Here is a 25710-nt window from a genome sequence, read left to right on the forward strand (position 1 = left end):
TATCCATTCATCTAAATCATTTATGAAGATACTGAAGAGCAGAGATGGTATTCAACCGGTTCGCACCTACTCGGGCAAACTGGTAGCGGTTATTTGGCATGGGTCACCGAACCGGTGACAACCCCTGGCTGGCCATGCCCCCAACCCGGTTGCCCTGTCACTCACTTGCGATTGCTCTCCTAGCTTTCCATTCCCCACGACCTCTTTCTCCCTGGGGAAAAGGAAGAAAGGCATGGACACTGCAAGTATCACTTTCCCCGTGTGAGTTAAAGTGTCTGGAATGAGAAAGAGTGTGGTCTGACAGAGAGGGTGGGGGTGAATCAAGCCTTGGAGCACTTTTGCAATGTAAAAGAAATGCATTTTGGAAGCAGGTCCTTTAAAAACTTCTCCAAGGATTCCCCATGGACACTGCAAATATCCCTTTCCCCTTGTGAGTTAAAGTGCTGGAGTAAGAAGGAGTGCCATCTAACAGAGGGGATGGGGGAATCCACTCAAGCCTTGGAGAAATTTAAAGGAGCTGCTTCCAAAATGTTTGTTTGTTAAGTGCTCTGTGTGTGTGTGTGTGTGTGTGTGTGTGTGTGTGAGAGAGAGAAAGAAAGAAAGAAAGAAAGAAAGAAAGAAAGAAAGAAAGAAAGAAAGAAAGAAAGAAAGAAAGAAAGAAGAAGGTAGAGAAAGAAAGAAAGAAATAGGAAGAGAGAAAAGAGATAAAACTCTGTGCTATTATTTTTAATTGTTCCATTATTTATCATGTGTTAATATTTTACACTGTCCCTACACCTAGAGTGATTTTTCTGCCTTTCTTTTGCCCAGGGCTACCACATATTTTTCAGGATTTACATGCATTCAATGCCAATAGTCCAGAGCATAAAATACACATATGTTTAACAAGAGTTGAAAGGGACCTTGGAGGTCTTCTAGTCCAACCCCCAGCTCAGGCAAGAAAACTGAGGATGCCAAACTCTGAGTAGAGATCCTGGGAAAGGTGTCAGAATAATACTTAGAAGGGACCTTGGGATGGACCCTATATCATTTCAGAGAAATGGCTGTCCAGTCTTGTCTTAAAAACTTCCAGTGATTGAGCACCTAGAACTTCTGGAGACAGGCAGTTCCACTGGTTAATTGTTCTCACTGTCAGGAAGTTTCTCCTTAGTTTTAGGTTGCTTCTCTCTGTTCAGTTTCCATCCATTGTTTCTTGTTTGCATTCTGCTTCTTTGGAAAATACATTGTCCCCCTTTCTTTCTGGCAGCCCCTTAAAAGCCTGTTGCCTATCTCACTCTTGGGTAAAGTGTGTGAGCCATTTCATCCTTTCAGTGGTCCATGAATGTACATCTATGGTATGCATATAATAAAGTCAAAAAAGGTGAACAACATTTTTACAGAACTATAGATAAGTTGAGGCTGGGTGAAAAGGAATGGCTGGGAGGGGAGGGGCCAGGTGAGGCACCCCTTGATGTGAGTGACATTGAATTGGCCACGCCCACCCAGACACATGACCACAAGCCACACCCACCAAATAAGCCACGCCCACAGAACTGGTAGTAAAAAATGTTGAATTCCACCACTGCTGAAGAGTACTAGACCCAAGACAGAACACTGAGGAACCTCACTGTATACTCTCCTCCACATACAATAAATGTAGTTCCATTAAGGACCACCTGCTGAGTATGATTGGTCAGCCAATTGCAAATCCATCTGGGTTCTATTTGTTCTATTTCTATCCACACTGTTCTATTTTTGTCTACTATATCAAATGCCTTACTGAAATCTAAGTATATTTTATCTGTAGCATTTCCCTGGCTTATTAATTTAGTCACTTTAGCAAAGAAGGCAATAAGATTTGTCTGGCATGATCTGCTTCTAATGATCGCTTTGTTCATTTCTAAGTGCTCAGAAATTTGCTGCTTGATAATCTTTTCAGGATTTTTGCAAGAATCGATCTCAACTTGATCGATCTGCTAGATATATTTTTTTCCTCTTTTTAAAGACTGGAACTACATTGGCTCGTCTTCAGTTCCCTGGCAGTTCCCCATTCTCCAGCAGCCTCTCAAAGATTTCATTTATTGGTTCTGAAATTACATCTGCCAGCTCCTTCAGCAACTTGGGTCCAGTAGAGTAGCTGGGTATTCTCTAATTCCTTACCTATTTTGACCTGCATTCCTTTTCCCGCTCCACAACCTGCTTTTGACAGGTTGAACTATTTTTTTCCCTTTTGTGTAAAGACAGGATTAGAAACGGAATTTGCAGTTCTGGTTTCTCCCTGCTGCCTGTCACCTTCTTGCCATTCTCTCCCATTAGTTGCTCAATCATTTCCTTGATTTTCCTCTTATTTGTTACATATCAAATAAAACTATTTTGTTGTTGTTGTTGGAAGTCTTAGATCATTCTGAGTCTCAGCCTTCCTGACTATGTCCTTGCAGATTTGGGCTATTTGCTGGTGTTGTGCTCCACTTATAAGCCCCTCTTTCCATTTTTTTAAACTTGTCCTTCTATATTTTTGTCCCTTATTTTTTCAGAGAGTTTTGTGTAACCAAGCTTGCCTTGTCAGGGGGTCTCTTGTTTTTCTTTCTCTGTTTTGTTGGAGCAATTATCTCATTTTTTTAGAGGTTCCCAAGCATCCTGAACTGTTTTTCCTTCTAGAATTTCCAGCCCGTTGAATCCTTTCTGTTCTTTCTTAGTTTGTTGAAGTTAGCTCTCTTAAAATCTAGAACTGTAGTCTGACTGTACCCTTGCTTGCATTATGGTGAAATCTCGTATGACATAGTTATACCCTCCCAAAGTTCTTTACAACCTCCACTCCTCGGTTTCTTCCTTCCTTTCAGTAACTCCAGTAAGTCTAATATAACTGACTGTTTAGTTCTCTCTCCATCTACTGAGTGATAAAGTTATCAACAACGCATGTCAGAAACCTATTTAATATTCTACTTGCTGCAGAATTTTCTCCCAGGGGATATCAGGGTAGTTAAAGTCCCATATTAGTAGAGTGGCGTGTTTTTTGGACACCGCCAATCAATCAGAATAGAGCACAAGAGAACCTGTAGGTCTTCTAGTCCAACCCCCTGGTCAATTGAGAGACCTGTACAATTTCAGACAAGTGGCTGTCCAGTGTCTTCTTAAAAACCTCCAGTGATGAAGCACCCATGACCTCTGAAGGCAAGCTGACTCTGCTAACTGATTTACAAATATATCTATTAAACAACTCTCCACGGAATACATCAGTTAAATAACTCTTGTGGAGTTTTCAACAGAATCACAGCAACGGCCAAAACTACAGAATTTGGTTAATGATCACCTCAGGTTCTTTTCTATATTTGATAAACAAGTCAAAGCACTGTGATCCTTCCGTCAAAACAGAACACTGTTTTTTAATTAATCTGAAGGCTGAATTTCTTAGAGAAACTTTTCTCTGTTTGAGCAGGAGATGTCTTCTTTTCCATAGGTCAATCAATTCATTTGAATTTGGTGTCAAGAGAAGGCAGCTGTGGACAAAGGCGAATGGAATGGTGTATAATACTAACCAAAGTCTAGGATTCCTGAGAGCAGCTGTGGATTTCAATGAGACTTTAAAACAGCCAGTTAATTATAATTGTAAATGTGTAGTTAAGGAGAAGGCTTTTCAAAATATGGATCTATTGTTAAACTGGGGCAGGATTTGGTTGATCTCTGACTCTTAGGGTTAAATGTTTGCTTTAGTAACACAGCAGGGAGATGCAGATACTGAGAGAGGCAATGGACTTGTGGTTGAGATAAGTTCCAGCCCTTTTTTTTCTGGGATACTGAACCAACGCAAGTACTTTTTTGATGACACAAAGGAATATGTCAATGAAATTCATTCAACAGAACCAAGGCATGTCTCCCTCATGCTAATGATTCCCAGGATTGAATTCTTTCATTAAAAAAAGGCCTCTATAGATTAGTGACGATAATGCAAACACACATCTCATCTTAATAAGAACTGTGTTTTTATAGTAATATCATCACTGAGATCAAAGTAATGGTTAAAGATTTGGGTCTTCCCATACACATTGGGCTTTAAATGTGGTCTACTCTGAATTGGCATCCTCTCAGTTTGATTGTTTTTATTGTGATATTTGTGGGTTTTTTTTAAAAAAAAAATCATGTTGCAAGCCACCCAAAGCACTTGGCAAATTGATTAAATGAAGAAATAGTTTGAAGGAACAAATGCATTCTCTGGTATAAGAAGTGAGATTGTGAATTTACTTACCTTTTATTTGTACTTCATCACAAAAACAGGTACTGCTAGTGAACAGAAAATAAAGGATAAGTAGCACTGAAATGAGAAGATAGGAAGCTACTATACGTTGGTTTGGAATACTGTTCCAGTGGCTTCTGGAAGGAGCTTTTTCCAGCAAGATTATAAGAGAGATTAATTGAATTTAGGACTTTGCCCCTGCAGGAGATGTATACTCACGTATACACTTTAAAAGAATGAATTTCAAATGGGAAAAAAATGCATGGAAAGAAGATTAAATACCCTTTTCCCCAGAATTCTTTCCCAAATCAATTTAGTAGTTCCATATGTCTAAAGTGAAGGGGAGAGAGAGAGAGAGAGAGAGAGAGAGAGAGAGAGAGAGAGAGAGAGAGAGAGAGAGAACAAACAGGAGATAAATGGATTTCCTGTGTAGTTATGTGCTTACAGTTTTGGAATGAAGTTATTTGTTAGATGTTGATAAATTGTTATTCTTAGAGAATTAAACATTGGCAAAGATTGTTACTTTTTAGATTAAAGTACTAAAACATTGAATTGACAACTGCCAGTTTAACTTTTCTACTGAAACTTCCTCTGGGCTATCTGACATGGGTAAGCTAATTAAATTGTTATCTGTGAATTTGGAAACCTTTTTGTTCTGTACAGACATCTGCATACTCGAAATCCGGCAGCCCGGATTGGCTAAAGCGCACGGCCACCGGATTGGCTGAGTGCGCGGCACTGATTGGTCGCTCGGAATCGACCGCGATTGGCTGAGCCGATCGCGGGCGATTCAAAACGACCCGATTGGCCGCAGCACTCAGCAGAAAGCCTTTTAAGCCGCGCTTCTTCCCCACTCTCCCCACTTGTGTTTTTACCCCCAATAAATGAGCTGAACCAAGTCACTGACTCGCGTCCTTTGTTCGTATGAGATATACGACACTGGCGACGAGGGTGGGATTCTAACAAAATTCCACATCGCACGTGGCCCACGGAACCGCAACCGGCAATATGGCCAGCGGCAACGTGCCACCCGCTCCTTTCAACGCGGCTACTGAGGACTGGGAATCTTACATCGACAGATTCCTCATGTTCTTAGAGAGTAGCAATCTCAAGGACGCAAATGGACAGAGGAAACGAGCCGTTTTTCTCACACACTGCGGCCCCGCGGTCTTCAAAATGGCAAAAGCCCTTGCCAAGCCGATCGATGTGAAGATCATGGACTGGGCCGATCTCGAACCTCTGCTGAGGAACCACTACGCGCCCGCTGTGCCCACCCTCATTCGGCGGCACGAATTCTATCGCCGCGACCAGAAGCCGGGTGAGAGCGTCAGCAAATTTGTGGCGGAACTCAGGGACCTCGGAGGGCTGTGCGGGTTTACCGACTTAGACGAGGCTCTACGGGACCGCGTCGTCCTCGGCCTCCGGGACACCGTCCTGCAAAGCCGGATCATGGCGAAAGGCGACATCGCCCTCGCCGATGCCCTCGCAGAAGCCACAGCGGCGGAAGCAACCCGGAGATCAGCGGCCCAGCTGAAGCAAACCGGCACCGCGGAATGGGCCGCCGCAGCCGCGACACCCGAAAACTGGACCGACGACAACTACCGGGCGGCCACATCCACGCACCACGGCGACCTCGAGTCCCCCTCCGGATCGGAAGACGACGAGGAAGACGTCCATCGCCTGCAGACGGGACGAGACAGGCGCGAACCACGGAACCGAAAATCGAAGTTCCAGTGTGCCGGCTGCGGGGGGGAGCACCCAAGGTCAGAATGCCGTTTTTTCGACGCGATCTGCCGCCATTGCGACAAACGGGGACACATCGCAAAGGTCTGCCGTTTCAAGAGGAACCACAGCCCCCGCCACCGAGACACCACCCCCGGAGACGCGAAAGTGCCAGGCGCAACAACACCCCGCCGAGGAACCGCGATCGGGACGGTGAGAGCCGCTGGAGCCGGGAATCGAGGAGCCGCCGTTTCCTGAAGGCCGCCAGCGCGAGGAAACCCACCAAACGGTCATCGCCGGCCATTCCTCCAACTGGGACGGCCGGAAAGTCCACGTGGAGGTCAAAATCGAGGACCGCCCTGCAAAATGGAGGTCGACTCCGGATCGTACCTGTCCATGGTCGCATGGCGGGAAATTAAGCGACTGGTACCTTCCATGAAGCGGCACGAGCTGGAGAACCAGACACTCATCCTTAAAGATTACCAGGGGAATCGCATCCCCGTGGTAGGGACCGGGCACTTCAAGGTTACCTTCAAAGGGCGCACAGAGATACTTCCGCTAACCGTCGTCGAACGAGACCGCCCCAGCCTCTTGGGACTGCAATGGTTTGCGCCGCTGGGACTAGAAGTGACCGGCACCAACCACGTCGCCGAGGCGGACTGGGAGGAACAGCTCAGTGCGCGAAGTTCCAGGAGGTCTTCGACGGAAATCTGAGGCAAGTACCGGGGCCCCCCAATATCCTTCAGCCTAGACCCCACCATCGCTCCCATCCGCCTCAAACCCCGGCGAGTGCCTTTCGCTCTCCGGCCCAAAATCGATGAGCAATTAAACAAGCTCATCGAACAGGGAGTCCTCGAAGCCACAGACCATGCCCGATGGGAGACCCCTATAGTCACCCCGATAAAGCCAGACGGGTCTGTGAGAATCTGCGGGGACTATAAGGCAACCCTGAACCGCGCGCTACAACAAAGCGCCTACCCCGTCCCAGTAGTACAACACCTCTTGCACTCGTTGGGAGGGGGCAGGGTTTTCGCCAAACTCGACCTGGCCCAAGCCTATCAGCAATTGCCGGTCGACGAGGAAACCGCCGAGGCGCAGACAATAGTTACCCACCGGGGGGGCATTCCGTTGCAAGAGGCTCCAATTCGGAGTCAGCGTAGCCCCGGGGTATTTCAAAGCCTCATGGAAAGACTCCTCCGGGGCATAAAAGGGGTAGTGCCTTACTTGACGATGTGTTGGTAGCAGGGCTGACCAGAAACAATTAGAGGACCGCCACGGGAAGTTCTGAGGAGATTCCAAAGTGCGGGCTCAAGGTTAAGAGAGAGAAGTGCCAACTGCACACGGCACGGGTCGAGTTCCTGGGGTACTTACTAGATCGGCATGGAATCCACCCCACCGAGGGCAAAATAAAAGCCGTTAAAGAAGCCCCGAAGCCCCGAAACAAAACGGAATTACAAGCGTTCCTGGGGTTGATTAATTTCTACAATGTTTTCCTGCCCCAAAAGGCGACCGTGGCGGAGCCGTTGCATAGGCTGCTCGACAAGGCAGCCACCTGGACGTGGGGGAGACGAGAAGAGGACGCCTTCAACAGAACCAAGGACCTTCTCACATCAGACGCTGTCCTCATCCAGTACAGCGAGACACTCCCCATCACGGTAACGTGCGACGCATCCCCTTTTGGAGTAGGAGCCGTCCTCAGCCATACCTCTCGCCGACAGAAAAGAAGCACCCATCGCCTTTTTCTCGAGGACCCTTTCAAAACCCGAACGAAACTACAGCCAATTGGATAAAGAGGCTCTAGCCATCGTCGCGGCCGTAAAGAAATTCCACGAATACCTTTACGGCAGGACCTTCACCATAATCACGGACCACAAACCGCTGCTGGGAATTCTGGCAGGAGACCGGGCCACCCCAATCATCCTCTCTCCAAGGATGACAAGGTGGTCCGAATTTCTCGCCGCCTATAACTACCGGCTAATCCACCGCCCCGGTAAGACAATTCCGCACACAGACGCCCTGGACGCCGACCCAGCACCAACCACGTCAACTCTGAGCATCGAGACCTTACCCAACCTACCTCTGACCGCGTCAGACATTGCCCTAGCAACCAATAAAGACAAACGTCTGGCGCAGGTCCTGAGATGGGTGGGGAAAGGCTGGCCGGAAAAAGACGGGGACAGCGAGTTCAAAGCTTACCGGAACCGACAAACAGAACTGTCAATACAAAAAGGTTGTTTACTGTGGGGGGACAGGGTCGTAATCCCGGAAAAGTTACAAAAACGAGTCCTGAGCATGCTGCACGAAGGGCACCCCGGCATCGTCAGGACAAAAGCCCTGGCCAGAAGCCACGCCTGGTGGCCAGGGATGGACAAGGAGATCGAAGCCTGGGTAGCCGCCTGCAAACAGTGCCAGGAATCAAGACCAAACCCCCCCAGCCGCCCCAATCCAGGAGTGGGAAACCCCCAGGGGGCCATGGTCCCGAATCCACGTAGACTTCGCGGGACCAACCAGAGGACACACCTTCCTGGTAACCGTAGACGCTTACTCCAACTGGCTGGAGGTAAGCAACATGAAGACAACCACCACAGACTCCGTCATCAGACAACTCAGCAAACTCTTCGCAACCCACGGCCTCCCTGATGTCATCGTATCAGACAATGGGGCCCAGTTCACCGCACTACCGTTCAAGAAATTCTTAGCAGAACGAGGGATCCGGCACGCACTAACGGCACCGGCGCACCCGGCGGCGAACGGTAGAGCGGAGAAAATGGTTCAATTTACAAAAAAGACCATTCAAAAGATCGAAACCGGGGACATACAGGACAAGATTAATCGGATGCTCCTAATTCAACACATAACCCCGAGTACCACAACGAACAAAAGCCCAGCGGAGCTACTAATGGGAAGAAAACTGCGATCCCCGCTCGACCGCCTGCACCCCACATACAACCCGGAAAGACCCCCTGACTCTACCAGCAAATACAGAACATTCTCACCGGGAGACAAGGTCTACGCAAGAAACCTCACCGGAGACCCCCTCTGGGTACCGGCAACGATCACCCAAGCAACAGGCCCACTCTCGTACCGCCTCCAAACAGATGACGGACGAGCGTGGAAACGCCACATCGACCAACTGAGATCAAGAACCACCGCGGGAAACACAACCGACACACAGACACCAGGTACAGAAGGAAACCGGCAAGACACCAACCAAGAGGGGAGGGAAGCCCCCAAAGAACAAAAAGAACAAACCCACCCGAAAAGGAACCAGCAGTACTCACCATCTGAAGAACCGGAGAGCGACCCACTCGAAGCCTCACCTGGAAGGAGCAGCCGAGCTAGCTCAACCGACCCCGGAAGCCCGAGCGGGAGCAGCCAAGCCAGCTCAACCAGCCCGGAAAAGCCGAGCGGGAGCAGCGAAGCCAACAGCTCGACCGACCCGGGAAGACCAGGAGGGAGCCGCGGCGAGAGGCCTGACTCACCCTTCCAGGCGGTTCCATCAACGAGGCGGAGAGCGACAGGAGTCCCACCCGAACCGGCCAACAAACAGGAGACAACTGACCAGCGCAAGTCAAGTCGGAAAATACGGAGCCCCGCCTACTTATGGGACTACGTCACGTAGGACCAAACCAAGAGGGGAGGGGTGTTCTGTACAGACATCTGCATACTCGAAATCCGGCAGCCCGGATTGGCTAAAGCGCACGGCCACCGGATTGGCTGAGTGCGCGGCACTGATTGGTCGCTCGGAATCGACCGCGATTGGCTGAGCCGATCGCGGGCGATTCAAAACGACCCGATTGGCCGCAGCACTCAGCAGAAAGCCTTTTAAGCCGCGCTTCTTCCCCACTCTCCCCACTTGTGTTTTTACCCCCAATAAATGAGCTGAACCAAGTCACTGACTCGCGTCCTTTGTTCGTATGAGATATACGACACTTTTCATTCCATCTGACAGCATAAATTAGAATTCTGTAAATATTTCAGTCCTGGAATTTAACATTAACTCATATGATACCTCACCGCTGTTTGTATATGTTGAATTGTTTCCATTTATTATCTTCCTACATTTCCTATCCTAGTTAGTATCCATGTACGCTTTATCATTTTTGCCATCTCTTCACTGACAAATGAGGGAGACCAACCATTCAGAATAAGTTGGATCCATATTTCCTGCTGAAAAAAAGCACCTGATTGCTAAAAGACCATCTTCCAAAGTTCATTATTTTCATAATCACTGTGGATAAGAAACATTTGTAACAGAATAACAGAGTTGGAAAGGACCTTGGAAGTCTTCTAGCCCAACTCCTTGCTCAAATAGGAGACATTATATACCATTTCAGACAAATGGTTGTCCAATCTGTTAAAAGTCTCTAGTGATAGAGCACACACAACTTCTGCAGGCAAGTCATTCCACTGATTAATTGTTCTAATTGTCAGGAAATATTTCCTTAGTTCTAGGTTGGTTCTTTCTTTGATTAGTTTCCATCCATTACTTCTTCTGCCTTCAGGTGCTTTGTAGAATAGATTGGTCAAATCTTTGTGGCATCCTCTTAAATATTGGAACATTGCTATCATGTCAGCCCTAGTCCTTCTTTTCTTTAATTTGCAAATTTATAGTGAATATCTCTTTTAAAATATGCAATATCCTGACATTTCTTTTGTATTTGCATAGTACTGTATTAACTGGTGATCCTTAAGCAAAATCACATCCTTTGAAGGATTAACCCAAGTATCCAAATATTACTTTTTTCTCACATCAGTACCTAATTTCTAAAAATTCAAAGAAAAGAAACTTATCAGTCTCAATCTATTTTGAAGGATTATTCTTTAAGCAGCGTGTGTGTGTGTGTGTGTGTGTGTGTGTGTGTGTGTATGGATGAGTCATATTGTATTCTTATTTTATTTATTTATTTGTCAAAGTTAGATTCTGCCCATTTCACTGTCTAAGTGATTATGGGCAATTTACAAACAAAAGCTCTAAAACCATAAATAATATATTTTAAAAATAGGGTTAAAAAGCAGAATTAACACACAATAAAAAACAAGTTAAAAGATGGAGGGAGCACTTTCAGATTTATTTATTTTATTTTATTTATTTATTTGATTTGTCAATCGCTTACAAGATAATAGGTATTATATACATAGTTACGAATACGTGAAATGGGTACATATAAGAAAAATAAAAGAAACAATGGGACAGGGATGGTAGGCACATTGTTGCGCTTATGCATGCCCCCTACAGACCTCTTAGGAAAGGGGTGAGGTCAATAGTAGACAGTCTAAGGTTAAAGTTTTTGGGGTTTGGGGAAGAAACCACAGAGTCAGGAAGAGTATTCCAGACATTGACCACTCTGTTGCTGAAGTCGTATTTTCTGCAATCAAGTTTGGTGCAGTTAACCTTGAGTTTGTATCTATTGTGTGCTCACAATATCTGAATATCCACTATCTGAGGGCTGCATTCTTCCATCAATTTTTATTAGCTGCATTCCTAGTAAAAACTGTTGCTAGAGAATCTGTTGCTAAATGAATCATGACATAAATTAAATCCTGTCACAATGTTTTCTTAGCAATTGGGAGCAAGATTTGTGAGTTTTTGATTTGCTGGTTTGATCCATTTTCTTCCTCCTCCTGATCTCCTATGAGCCAGAACTTCCTTTCAGTCAGCAAGAAACTAATAAAAACAGATGCCATGAAGAAGATTATCACAATATTTATGGTTTATAATTACTTCTACCAAAGATTGTGGGAGATCTTCTCTTTCTCCTTCTGTCCCTCCCTCTTCTGGTTATACTCAAGTACTATCATGGCTCTTAATATTGGAATAGTCCCTAAGGCACTAGGCTTCTGCACAAGTCTATCTCCCCGCCCCCTCAAGAATTTTATTAAGATTATCATAGTATAAAATACAAATGAAAATAAAGGTAATAGGAAGACTTAGAATAATTTTATTGTCATTTTGAATGTACACTAATCGGCATACATTAAAATGAAATTTTATTGCACATTGCTCTCAAAGGGTCACCACCTCCAATATACACTACATAAACATGACTAAATAAATCAATCAATAAACAAATACAAAATTATGCATATACCCAAATATATTATATGATACAGAGAAATAACACAGTCTAGTTCAGATGTATACATGTACACGGCGAGAAAAACTAATCTTGTGAGTTTACCAGACAGATGGCCTAGGGAACAAAGGTGTTACAGAACAGTAGTGGATTCAAAACACAGCCCTGTGGGTAACCTGTACTCAAGGAGAAGGAATTGGAAACTTTTCTTCCAACTCGCACAAACTGCGGATATCAATAAAGAAATGGGGAAGAGGAAGAAAGGGAAAGGAAAACATATAAGGGAGAAAGCATTGATTTTCAACTTTTTTTCAGCACAGTAAAATACAAAATAAAATTACATCCATATTTTTCTTTACCAACAAGTACTCACCATTTCTACAGCAACAAACTAGATTAATCAGCAAAATCCAAAGTCCTGTCACATATGCAAAGCTCCAAAGCAGTTTCCAAGTAGAAACATGATTGTTTCTCTAATTAAAATAGTCAGTTTTGCCACCTCTGCTAACTCCGTCACTTTTTCCACCCATTCTTCTCTTGTGGGATTGACATATGTTTCCATCTCTGTCCATATAGAATTCTCACTCCAGACAACATGTACAACAGCAAAGTTCCAAATCCTTTTCCAACTTCTTGTCTAAAACTTCAAGTTTCAATTTTATGTTAATTTTAAGAATCCTTTGCATTATAACATGAATCTGGGCCCATCAAATCTCTATAATAAAGTCTTGTGTTTAACCAGAGAATTGCATTACATAGAGCATTTGCATTACACAGAACAGCATTTCTCCACCTTGGCAACTTTAAGAAGTATGGATTTCAACTCCCAGAATTTATCAGATTTAGTTACTGCCCATCTCACTGTCTAAGTGAGGCTTGATATCTGGGGATTCTGGGAGTTGAAGTACATACATTTTAAAATTGCCAAGGTTGAGAAAGATTGGTGTATAGAATGAAGGTGATTCTATCTTTCTTCCAGCATGGTCCCTGTTGTTTTTGCACTCTTCTAGCTCTTTACTGGAGCCTCCCTTAAAAACATTATGGCCCTAATTTCAATAATGACAAGACTATTTCTCCTATCTCTTTCCCTGGCCTTTTTGACTTGTTAAGCTGTGATACTGGTAACTGTATGGAGACTGTAAAGCAATGAACCCAAGTCACAGAAATGCAATTATAAACAGACATGACTCCCCTAGGTCAGTTCAAACAGGATGGAAAAAATTCTTCCCAGCCAATAATGAGCAGCCAATACCTTATGGGCTGAACTCATTATCATCAAGAGGATGGAATGCTATTTGCTGGCTGAGAATGCAATCTTTCTGTGTGAAAGAAAGCTTTCCATTTGCCTCACCCCAAGCTTTGCTTTCCAAATCAATTTCTTGATTAAAGATTAGAGGAAAGAAATGCATGCACTCTTGAAAGGAAACCTCTAGGGGTATCTTAATAAGGATTTTCTTGCATGATGACATAGATTGGATTTGAATTGACAACTGGTGCATACTGCATACATCCCCACCTGTGTCCATCTGTTTGGAATAGAAATAATTTGGCAATTGAAATGCAGCCAGAGAAAAAGTCAGAAGTAGAAATGCACAGCAACCATAAGATCCAGTTCAAATTAAGCCAATTTGAGAATCCTCCACCATTGAAAAAGAGCTTGGACCAATTTGGAGGCCATCAGTTCAACGTGAGGCCTGAATTCAAACTTCTCTTTGGAAAGCAAAAGTTGACTATCTTTGGAACTTGACAATTGACAGAACTGGATGCATTCCTTACCAGTAGCCATTACTTGGGAAAGAAAGAAAAATATTTTAAATGTAGATGTATTGGTTAAGCGCTTTTTTTAAAAAAAATTAAAATATACTGAACTTTTATTCTTAGGCCTCAGTGGATGAAATTTATAGAAAGATCTGACCCTATAAAAAATATAAAATGCTGACAATGTTTAAACAGTTCACTTTGGGGTTTCCCCCAAAATGTATTCGTCTCTGATTCTTATAAATAACATTTGTTAACTAGAATCATCTCAATGCATTTATTTTGAAATTTACCTCGGGGTTTAATGAGATTAAGCATGCTTAAAACCCTTACCTTTTTTCTGGGTTTTTATCTACTATTTTAAATCAAGGGCTATGAGCAGAAAGAATGGAAGACAATAAAATAAAGCATCAGACACTAACAGCAATCAGACAATAAAATAATAGCCTTTACATAAGCATTTTGAATTATAAATCATTATGAATGTAAGCATTAGGATACAACTGTACTTTTTAACTACACCTACTTTACTATTGTAAGTTTGCATATGTAATGACATTAATATTAATATCCTGTAGTGTTAAACACTCTTTAAGGGCGTTCTTGGATTAGATTTTTTTCATAAAGAAGCCATTCAAAACAAACAAAATGACCTCACCCCAAAACAGTCTGTAACTTACTGTAAACGGAAATTCCTTAAAACCTTAATGAGAAACATACTTCGACAAATGTAGGACAGAAGATAAAAAGTGAGATTTAAATTGGATAAGATTGCCTTTTTTCTCTCCAAAAATTTTACATTGTGTTAAAAAAAAAAGATGAAAAACTTTGCAAAGGGTGTTTTAAATTTATATGTGCTATTAGGGTAAAAAGAAAGCCAAAACAGCTGGAAGATCCCACAAAGAAAATACTACCACATTTCTCAATACATGTATAAATCACGCTACGTGATGGTTGCCTGCTTCACAATGGACAAAGATGGCCAATTTTAGAGCCGAATATGATATGATTTGAGAGGAGCCTCTCCTTTATGATATCCATTCATCATAATGGAAAAACTGCTTGTGCTAAATACATCATAATATATATGCGTGTATATTGTTATGTGTATATATATGTGTGTGTGTGTGAGAGAGAGGGTGGGGGAGAGACAGAGACTACACTGCATATACATAAAACAATAAAATAACAATATACATATACATACATGCACACACACACACACACACACACACACACATATATATTTGTACACACACATTATATATTCATTCATTCATTCAATTTTCTTCAAGTTACTTAAAATAATCCACAGTCTTTTTTAATATTATATATTTACTGGTAATAGATAACATATTAATGTATTTCAACCCGGGATTTCAGTGTAGCTATATGAAGCAGTCTATTTAAATGGACTGAAACAAAACCATTTTAAAATAATGTAGCAGATGTAGCTAAAATAGGTAATAGCAAAAAAAAAAAAAGTAACAGAAAAGACAAACCAATTTAACAAAACCAATAGGATCAAATATATGAAACTATAAAATCTTTTTTTTTTTAAATGAATCCGTTGCCAAGATTCACAGTCTAGGATTGATTGATCTGACTTCATAGAATCATTCAGCTCACATGGGTGACTCTGGATTGCTTACAATTAAACAGATAAAATCTAATAAATACATTTTATTTTATATATAATATAAAATAAAAACACATAGCATCTAAGCTTCATAATGGTCAACAAAGTAAAGAGCCTGTTGGTTTCTTTTATTCTTCAAAGTGACTTCTGAAATACTTGAAAATGTTTCCCATACCTTACATTCTGATAGTGAGATAATTTTAAAAAACATTTATTTAATATTTAGATTTTTAAAAACATTATAGTTAAAATTTTCTGTAGAAATATTACATATTGGTAGCTGATAGGAAATGCTATATTTGTATTTATATTAGAGGTCTATGTTATATAATCTGAAGGATCAAATTAGCAACTGATCATTATAGAGAAAATCTGTGCATATGGAATTGACAATTGCACATAGAACATGGATGGAGACCCTATACCATTCTGGACAGATGGCTGTAGTCTCTTCTTAAAAACTTTCAGTGATGGAACACCCAATCACTTCTGAAGGCAAGCTGTTCCACTGATTCACACTGTCAGGAAATTTCTCCTTAAGTCTAGGCTGGATCTCTCTTTAATGATTTTCCACCTGTTAGTTCTTGTCCTGCCCTCGGGTTTTTTGGAGAATAAATTGACTCTGTCTTCTCTGTGACAGCCCCTGAAATACTGAAAGACTGCAATCATATCATTTTTCTCTTCATTATAGACCTAGTTTCCTCAATCATTTATCATATGGTTTATCCAGTGGTGGTATGCACATTTTTTTAATACCGGTTCTGTGGACATGGCTTGGTGGTCATGGCAGGGGAAGGATGCTGTAAAATCTCCAGTCAGAGGTAGCATTTGCCAGTTCTCCGAACTACTCAAAATTTCCGCTACCTGTTCTCCAGAACTGGTCAGAACTTGCTGAATACCACCTCTAGGTTTATCCTCGGGTAGCCTTATCATCTTCGTTGCTCCTCCCTGTACTAGGATCTCAACATCTTTTTTGTATTGTGGTGACCAGAATTGGATTAACTATTCTGAATGTGGTTTCACCAGTGCTAAATTGGAAAAATGACAAGAATTGCTTTACATGGCAGGGGAAGGATACTGTAAAATCTCCAGTCAGAGGTGGCATTTGCCATTCACACTACAAAATCCTGAGTACCTGGATTTGTTTTGATTTATTTGAGACTATTTTCAGATGACTAGCATTTGGAAAAAGGTGTGTTCTGTACCATGTGCTACTCTTCTTCTTTTGTTAATAGAAAAAAAATTGTCAAAAAGTGTCTGTTCTCTCATCAAGAGGGGTTTGTTTAACTTTGAATAGAAGTTAATCATATAAAAGTATTCCACTGTATAAACATTTCTTAATATTCCCTTTTAGAATATGTTATTGCTCACATTCTAGGATTAGGTTCCCTCCCTTGTTAACAATGAAGTTAATTTTAAAAGTTTTCCTTCCATCCTCTTAAATCCTTTGCCACAATATTTTTTTGTGATGAGTCACTACTGTTCAGTGGGAATCTCTATGCTCAAAGGGATTCAAGATCCTTTCTCTTAGCAAATCTACTTTATAGTTAAACTGACTTCATATTTAAAGCACTATCTCAACTGCTGACATGATAAAGAATCTGTTCTCTTAGGTCATTGACTTCTTACACATCTTGTTTTGTTTTCCATGTTTTATATAGAAACCACCTTACTGTGGTTTCTTAGTGGGGCCAATTGATTTTCTGTAGCAAGTTATTGGAAATGATATCGTCTCTCTCAAAATTCTTTAAAAAAATTCAATGTCACATGCTTTTGTTAAAGCTTTGACTGAGAATGTAGCAAACATGACAAGAAAGATAGAGGACAAATATTTTCAATATCAGAGATGTACCTTCTGAAACAAGCTATACACTTATCATAAATAATGCCTAGATTCTTGGCTAAACAATATATGTAAGAGCCATGGTGACGCAGTGGTTAGAATGCAGTATTGCAGGCTAGTTTTGCTGACTGCCAGGTGCCTGCAATTTGACAATTCAAATCTCACCAGGCTCAAGGTTGACTCAGCCTTCCATCCTTCTGAGGTCAGTAAAATGAAGACCCAGATTGTTGGGGGCAATAAGCTGATTCTGTAAACTGCTTAGAGTGGGCTGTAAAGCACTGTGAAGTGGTATATAGTTCTAAGTGATTATTGTATATATATAATGTGTGTGTGTGTGTGTGTGTGTGTGTGTGTGTAAAGCTATTGTCTAAATCATTTCCATTACCAACAACTAAAGTCAAATAAATTGAATATTTATTGGGTCTTAGAGTATATACTCATATAAATTTACCAAACTTTGGTTTCTGCAACAATTAAGATTCAAATACCTTATTTAGAAGTAGATGGAATTGTCCCAGCTGCTCAAATAGGGAGTAAGTTTAGTTGAATTTTAAGTCACGAATGCAATCAAAATTCAAACAGAATTAAGAATTTGCTGGGAGTGAAAGGGGAAGGTTCTAGCAGGAACTGGAGATAAATTATGCAAAATTAACCTTTGTTTTAGGACCAAATATTTAAATATATCTAGAACCACGCTCCTTGTATCTACTTCAGCACAACTGACACTGTTAGTTCCTGACCCTCAATATCAAGCTAATAAATATACCCAGTGTTGTAGTTGAGCAATGAGAGGCTAGACCAGGGCATGGATGCAACAAGACTTTATTGGAACAATAAAGGACTGTACGTGTTAGCCCTGCCTGGAGCAGGCTCACAGCGAACAGCGGCTGGCCGAACCCTGCAGCTGGCTTTTATAGCCGGCTGCCGTGGGAAGCCAGCCAATGAGGGGCAGCAAACGCCCCCGCAGCACGAACGGACCTGGGTGGGGACTCTGGCAAGTTCCAGGGACATAACACCCCTTCCCCCCAGATGCGAACACGCATAGTCATTCAAATAAGCGGGTGGTCTGTGCTGGCGCCCCGAGCGACGTAACTCAGGCGAGCTGTCAAGTGTCTCAGAGTTCGTAGGAACCGGTTGGGTTGGTGACGGGGTGCGAACTTGCTCGGAGGTCTGCGCTGGTAATGGTGACATGCCTCTGGCCGTAGATGTCGTGTCCCCGTCGGATGGTTCGGGCGGAGGACCCGTCGGGCAGTCCCGGTCTACTGCCTGCTCCATCGGCTCAGGTGAAGGTGGCGACGAGCCTCTGGGACGGTCTTCGATGAGAGTTTGGTGAGGCACCTGGGTGCTGACCTGTGCCCACGATCCGGCACTGGCGAGGGTACCTTGTCGCTTCCTTAGCTGGTCCAGGTGCCTTCTCCAGATGCGGCCATCTTCCAGTTGGACTCGGTACGACCTGGGACCGGTGATGGCTACAATCTCCCCTGGGATCCAAAGTGGGTCTCCGGCGTAGTTCCTTGCGAAGACATGTTCCTGCAAGACAAAATCTCTGACCCCCGTCAATGAAGCTAGAGGGGTGTCAGGGCAATAGTGAGGGTGGAGCCTATCCAACATAGTCCTTAGGCGCCTACCCATCAGAAGTTCCGCTGGGGACTTATTGGTGACCATGCAAGGGGTCGAGTGTTGGCTTAGTAAGAAGTGGGAGAGTCTGTGATGCCAGTCTTCCTTGCTGAATCTGGCTAACGCTTCTTTTGTGGTCCTAACGGCTCTCTCTGCCAATCCGTTGCTGGCAGGATGAAAGGGGGCCATGAAGATGTGTCGGATGCCAAGATTGGTGGCAAAACGGCTGAATTCTGCCGAGGCAAACTGGGGGCCGTTGTCCGAAACTATAGTATCTGGTAGCCCGTGTGTCACGAATAGGCGGGTCAAGGCCTTGGCAACTGCTTGCGTGGTGGTCGTGGATAGTTGGGCCACATCGATCCATTTAGAGTAAGAATCCACGACCACCAAGAAGGTCTTGCCGTGGATAGGACCCGCTAAGTCAATGTGAAGCCTTGACCAAGGCGCGTTGGCGCTCTCCCACTTTGTGGGGGTGGTGACTGGAGGGGATGGTCTGGATTCCTGACAGGGTTGGCAAGAGCTTACCCACTTGACGATGTCATCGTCCAGGCCAGGCCACCAGACGTAACTCCGAGCCAACGCCTTCATCCGGACAATGCCCGGGTGGCCCTCGTGTAGCGCCTCTAAGACTGGCGTGCGAAGCAAGGCCGGAATGACAACTCTGGTGCCCCACAACAGGCAGCCCTGCAAGCTAGATAGTTCCTGTTGACGGGTCTTAAAAGGTGTGAATTCGGTTGCGAGGTTAGTGCCCGGCCACCCCCTCCTCACCCAGTCCAGTACTTGGGCGATTGTTTTGTCCGTCTTGGATTTGGTGGCGATGTCGAGGGCGGTGACGGGAAGGTCGAGCTCGGTGACATCGAAGATTGCGTGGACCGGTGCCGGGTCCTCAGCTGGAGCTGGCAGGGGGCAGCGGCTGAGGGCGTCTGCATGGCTTAATGTTTTTCCTGGGCGGTGGATGAGCTTGTACGAGTAAGCCGCCAGGAACAGGGTCCACCTCGTCATTCTGGGAGACAACACTTGGGGAGTCTGTTTGTCTCCGGCTAGAAGACCCAGGAGAGGCTTGTGGTCCGTGATTAGTTCGAAGTTGTGGCCAAAAAGGAATTCATGAAATTTCTTTACCGCTGCCACTGCGGGTAAAGCCTCCTTGTCAATTTGACTATAGTTACGCTCTGTTGTTGAGAGCGTTCTGGAAAAGAAGGCGATTGGTGCCTCAGAGCCGTTGGGTAGTCTGTGGCTTAAGACAGCTCCAATCCCGAAAGGGGATGCATCAGCTGCTAGTACTAATGGAAGATGTGGGTCAAATTGAATAAGGACCACGTCTGATGTGAGCAGTGATTTGACTGCGCGAAAAGCGGTGTCTTCCTTGTGTCCCCAGTGCCAAGGTGATTTTTTTATCCAAGAGCCTGTGTAAGGGCTCTGCTACTGACGCTTTGTGGGGTAGGAATGATGCATAGAAGTTCAATAATCCCAAAAAGGCTTGTAGCTCGGCTTTAGTGGTTGGTGTGGGTGCCTCATGGATTGCCTTGACTTTGGATTCTAGGGGGTGAATGCCTGAGGCGTCAATTCTATAGCCCAGAAAGTCCACTTGTCTAGTGGCAATGGCACATTTCTCCCTTTTTAATTTGAGGCCATGCTGTCTGAACCTGTCTAACACTGCTCTGACTCTCTGGAAGAGTTGGGGTCTGTCCCTGGCCGAGACCAAAATGTCGTCGAAGTAGGGTACTATGCCAGGGAGGCCCTGAAGTATACGCTCCATGAGGGATTGGAAAATGCCAGGGGCAACACTTACGCCAAACTGGAGACGCCTGCACCGGAAAGCACCCCTGTGGGTCACAATAGTTTGTAATTCGGCTGTTTGATTGTCAACAGGGAACTGTTGATACGCTTGTGACATGTCCAATTTGGCAAAAATGTTGCCAGGCTCAAAAGTGTGCAGTAAATGTTGAATGACCGGGACTGGGTAAGCGCTAACTTGTAGAAAGCGGTTAATTGTTGTTTTGTAATCCGAACAAATTCTCAGACTGCCATCCTTTTTAAGGGGTGTGACAATTGGCGTCTCCCATTTGGCGAAGTCTGTCGGCTCAATGACCCCTTGCTTTAATAATTTATCCAGTTCCGCGTCCAGTTTAGGCCGAATGGCGAATGGGACTCTACGAGGTTTCAGCCGGACTGGAACTGCTTGGGGGTCAACTGCAAATGAGATGGGAGTACCGTTATAACACCCCAACTCATCGCTGAATACGTCTGAATAGTCAGTGAATAAGGAGTCAGTGTCAGAAGCTGAGACAGCATGGACTCCTGTTAACCCTAGGCTGAGATAGGGGAACCAATCAAGCCCCAAGAGACTAGGGAGGTTGCCGTTAACTACCACTAGAGGCAGGTGGCCTTTGAAAGCTTTAAAATTAACAAGGAACTTGCCTTTGCCGAGTACTGGGATGTCCTTCCCTTGATAATCCCTCAAGGTGAGCTGGCACTTCTGGAGCTGGTCTCTGGATAGTCTGGGCTGGATTCTCTTGAGAGTGTTCCAAGAGATGATTGAGAGCGCTGACCCCGTGTCAACCTCCATACGACAAGGTTTACCTTCTAATAAAATGGAGAGTGTGATTTTACTAATAGAATGACAGGTGTGATTAGCATGGTAGCAAGTGTGACAATTTAGTACTTGCCTTTGGAGTCCAGAATGGGAAAAGGAAGGGACCTTTTGTGCTAAGTTGTGTGCGGCCTGGCAGACTCTGGCGATGTGGCCCTTTTTGTGGCAATTGTTGCAGGTGGCACCTTTGAATTTGCAGGTAGCTCTCGAGTGAGGTCCGCCACAGGATAGGCACAGGGTGATGTGTTTCGGTGAACTGTTGCCTTCTTGCCTGGTTCCTACCTGTGGTTGTTTGGCATGAGCGAGGCGGTGGATGTCTGTTTGATCGTTGGGATCATCTTCGTTGACCACCTCTTCTGAGTGGATGGTGGCATAGCTTTGTTTGGGAGCGGGACCTTGAATCTCGGTGGCTGACTGGGTTGCCAGTTCCGCAGCCAAGGCTTCCTCGACGGCCTGGGAGAGGTTGAGATCCTTCCTGGCAAGCAGTCGCCTTTGGAGGTGAAGGTCCTTGACCCCGCAGACGAGCTGGTCGAGGAGCATGTCATCCAGGTAGTTCCCGAACCCGCAGTGGAGAGCTGCAGTCCTCAAAGCGGCCATGTACTGGTTGACGGTTTCCTTTTCAGCTTGCTTCCTCATCCGGAAGGTGAAACGCCTCGCGATCTGTGAGGGCCTAGGGGAATAATGATTAGTAAGGATTTCCAGCAATTCTGCCCAGGGAACATTTTTTAACTCACGTGGAGCGACGAGTGCTGTGGCGGTATCAAAAACGATGGCTCCGCAATAACTGAGAAAGAATGACTTCTTTCTGTGCTCCCCCGCATCTGCCAGACCAATGGCGTCGATATAGTGATTAAAGCGATTTTTGTATGATTCCCACTTTTCTTCATCAGGCTTGAATGGTGGGAAGGCTGGGTTGGAGTTCATGATGAGAACTTCTGCAGGTTGAGCTGCTGTGAAATCTCTCTGGGACAACAAAAATGGCCCTTTGTGCCCTTGTCAGGCTAGTGACTTCAGCTTTGGAGAGGCTCCACAGACCCTCTCTGCTCTCTCTGGGTTAGCGATTGTGGCTTGGCTGCAACGGCTGTTGGCAGCGTTTTGAATTTCGCGCTCCTGGGGAGCGTAGGTGGTAATGGCTAGCCGCCTTTGATAGCGCTTCAAATTTCGCGCCTGCGTGGGCGTCAGTGACTCGGAATAACAGCACCGCGCTGTATTCCGGCAAGAAATTCAAACGACAGCCGTTTGAATTTCACGCTCTTTTGTGCTGAGCGGCTGCGGCTCGCAGCGCTTCACTTTCCCCTGTAGCTTGCTAACCAAGCGGCTACAGACACTCTTTACTTTCGTTTCTTTGCTGACCGAGCTCTCCGGCGGCGCGGCTGCGGCTCAGCAATTTAGTGACTTCAGCTGTTGCGAATTGCCTCTGGTAGCCATCCCATCCTCGTCGCCAGTGTTGTAGTTGAGCAATGAGAGGCTAGACCAGGGCATGGATGCAACAAGACTTTATTGGAACAATAAAGGACTGTACGTGTTAGCCCTGCCTGGAGCAGGCTCACAGCGAACAGCGGCTGGCCGAACCCTGCAGCTGGCTTTTATAGCCGGCTGCCGTGGGAAGCCAGCCAATGAGGGGCAGCAAACGCCCCTGCAGCACGAACGGACCTGGGTGGGGACTCTGGCAAGTTCCAGGGACATAACACCCAGGGGTGGGATTCGACAAGGTTAACTACCAATTCATGATTTACGAGCTTCCCTGCCTGCTGTGAGCTGCGAGCCTATTAATCATCATTAGCACGCTGCATGCGAGAAGCAGCCTTTGACAAAAGCCCTCATTTCTTGTTTTTTTAACTGCAGTGGTGCCTCATTTGGCAGCTGAAGTTGAAAAATCAGGAAATAAAGTTCAGGTAAGAGCCTAGATGGGTGGGTGGGCAAAAACATCAGCAGACATACAACCAGTTCTATGTCTGCTGCTCTTCAGAGCTACTGGTTCTACAGAGGTGGACAGAACCAGTAGAAACCCACCCCTGAACATACCCATTCCAGCTGTTTACTTCTTAGCCATGTATTCCTTGGTTCCTTGTTTTCCAGATGAATAGGCCTTCACCTGAATATCTGTGTCAATTGCCAAAGATAACCCTGCCTATTGAGTCAGGTCACCTCAGGATGGTCTGCTGAAAATTCTGTCAGCCAATTGATTGTGGGTGGACACATTTGCTTGCATATTTTTGTCTGTTGTGCTAGGTATTTTTGGACGCGGGGGGGGAGTTTTTTGGGATTTGTTGTGACAGTAAAAACAAGGGACTGAGGTGACTAATAAAGATCAGTTGATAAATAAATAGAGTTTGGGTCCAAAGGGAGGCTATTGTTGCCTCACTATTACTGCTTGGATCAGGACTTTCAGTGACTGATTCCTTGAATTGTTCCTACGGTCTTCTTCTGTTACAAATCTGTAAGGTTCTCTTCATGTGAAGCAATAGACATCCATTAGCAGAGAATGAACTGGGGGGTGTTGGTAAAGTCTGTTTACTAGCCACAAGTAGCAAATTGGAGGAGTATACCTAAGCCACAGTCTATGCATACCCTTCTAAACACTGTGCTGTGGAAGAATTGTCCAGTTAAACATAAGGAGATATATTCATTAGCAGGGCCTATAACAGTGTTGGCTAAACTCTTTGGACTTTTGTGCCAAAAATTGTGGTGCTTATGTGCTTGCATGCTTGCATGTTTACATGCCAGCACCCAGAAGGCAATGTGTGTGTCCCCCAAGCCTCCTGCGCATGCACGTGCAATCCCCCCTGCCACCCCCTTACCTGCACTGCACTTCACAGCTGATTTTTTGGCTGGGTTGAGGCCTTTTTTCGCCTCCCAGAGCTTGAAAAAAGCCACTGCAGGCTTTGCAGGATGAATAATAGGCCCGTTTCATCACTTCCAGTATTACAGGAAGCGACAAAATGGGCCTATTATTCAGCCTGCAGAGGCTTTTTTCAAGCCTCTGGGAGGCCAAAAAGGCCTCAAACTAGCTGAAAAATCAGCTGTGTGGTGCGCACACGAACAGTATGGTAAGTTTGCTTGCGGCTTGCATGCTGGCACAAATGGCTCTGCGTGCCACCTGTGCCATAGGTTCACCATCATGGGCCTATAATATTAACAGCTATCAGCAAGATTTTTAAGCACAGTTCTGTGGTCAGTTTTCATTTCTCAGTATTCATTTTGACCATTGCTGTTTCTTCTCAAAATTCACTAGTAATACTTTTATTTCTTAACAAAAGCATGCCATCTTGGGGGGTGGGGGGAGTATGGCTGGAACAAAACAAATAAAATTATTACCAGCTGCTTTCTATTCATCTAACAGAATGGCAGAATATAAATCAATTTTTTTGTTTTTGGACATTCCTGAAACTTGGAATGTTTCTCTACTCATTAAACTACCCAAATCAAAGAAGTTTAAAAATCAATGACCAAAAGATTGAGAATTGAGATGAGAGTGCTCTGTGCTATTAAGACATCTGGGATATACTGGATAATCTTATTACTTTAGTCAGCTACATTATTAACAGTGATCCATTGTGATGGACCATAGAAGATAGAGTTTGTTAGGAATTGATAGTCACCTAACAGTTGGGTTGGAAATATATAAACCAGGATAGACATTTAATACTGTCTCTTTAAGGGAATGATAAAATTGTAATTGGGTGTGGTTTCTCAAATGGCCATAAGATGAAGCCCGAAACCTGGGTTGTTCTGTTGTTGCTAGATGTTCTGATGTTCGGTGTTTTTGGTTCCTGCATTTTTCCCTACTGACTGTTGCTGATCATCATTCTTCTTGGATTGCTGTAAGTCTGTTACTGAACTGTGTATGATACTGGACTTTGTTATTTGGATTATCCCTGGACTGAAAACTGACTGCTTTAACCGTGTACGACTTGGACTGCTTCTTGGACTTTGCTTAACCATTTACTGGAAGTAAAACCTACATTTTACTATTCAGTGTATCTGTGTGCTGGTCATGTGTTATTCAATACCACTCTCGCTACGTCTCCCTGTGTGCACTCATTCTCCTAATGGGGAATTACTTCAACAGAGTTTAATCTCAGTTCCATAATGAAAAGGAATCTCTCCCTGTTATAAAATCCAGAAAAGAATTTCTACTCCTCACATTATAAAAACTTAGAAACCTGGTTAACAACAAAAAGACTTTATTCTTTGGTTACTTTTTCATTTGGAATTTTGGAAGGTACTGGAATGAACCCAATTTAACTACAA

General features: G+C 44.3%; 1 long non-coding RNA gene across 1 annotated transcript in view; it reads left to right on the plus strand.

The window, feature by feature from the left end:
* The first annotated feature begins 1246 nt into the window (after positions 1-1246).
* The window catches only part of LOC148128214 (uncharacterized), a 38811-nt gene continuing 14347 nt past the window's right edge, over positions 1247-25710 (plus strand). Inside the window, exon 1 of the long non-coding RNA XR_015741045.1 lies at positions 1247-1334. This is a non-coding gene — a long non-coding RNA (uncharacterized LOC148128214). The remainder of the gene's footprint in view (positions 1335-25710) is intronic.

This window comes from Pseudonaja textilis, chromosome 1 (genome assembly GCF_049901715.1).
Source record: "Pseudonaja textilis isolate UNSWEBS1 chromosome 1, rPseTex1.2, whole genome shotgun sequence".
Lineage (NCBI taxonomy): Eukaryota > Metazoa > Chordata > Lepidosauria > Squamata > Elapidae > Pseudonaja > Pseudonaja textilis.